Here is a 659-nt window from a genome sequence, read left to right as displayed (position 1 = left end):
TAAGGAATTGTTGAACGTAGAGGATGGAAGTAATGCGAGTATAAGTGGCTGGGGAATGGCTGGGAGAAGGAGGGAGGTGAGAAGACAGGAAGAAATCAGTAGGATAGAAGTTGTGGAAGCAATGAAGAAAGTTAAATCGGGGAAAGCCCCAGGAATTGATGGAGTGTGTGGTGAAATGCTGAAGCATGGGGGGAGATAGTAGTAGAATGGATGTGGAAGATGTGCAGATTGGCCTGGGAGGAAGGTAGAGTCCCGGAGGATTGGAAGTCAGGTATAATTATTCCCTTGTACAAAGGAAAAGGGGAAAAAGAAGTGTATGGTAATCAAAGGGGCATTTGTCTTCTTAGTATAATAGGAAAAGTGTATGGTACGATACTTATTGACAGAGTTAGAGAAAGAACAGAGAAATTAGTTGGAGAAGAACAGGGAGGCTTTAGGAAGGAAGAGGTTGTGTAGATCAGATATTCATGCTTAGATCTTTAGTGGAAAAGTTTCTAGAGAAGGGAAAGAAGTTGTATGCGGCTTTCATAGATTTGGAGAAAGCACATGACAGGGTGGATAGACAAGGATTGTGGAAAGTATTAAGAATATATGGAGTAGATGGGAAGTTGTTGAATGCTGTGAAAAGCATGTACGATGGTGCAAAGGCTGCAGTGCGT

This window comes from Coenobita brevimanus, chromosome 115 (assembly GCF_032717465.1).
Source record: "Coenobita brevimanus isolate Jiangsu-jjx chromosome 115, ASM3271746v2, whole genome shotgun sequence".
In the NCBI taxonomy this organism is placed as follows: Eukaryota; Metazoa; Arthropoda; class Malacostraca; order Decapoda; family Coenobitidae; genus Coenobita; species Coenobita brevimanus.
Note: the sequence above shows the minus strand (reverse complement) of the source record.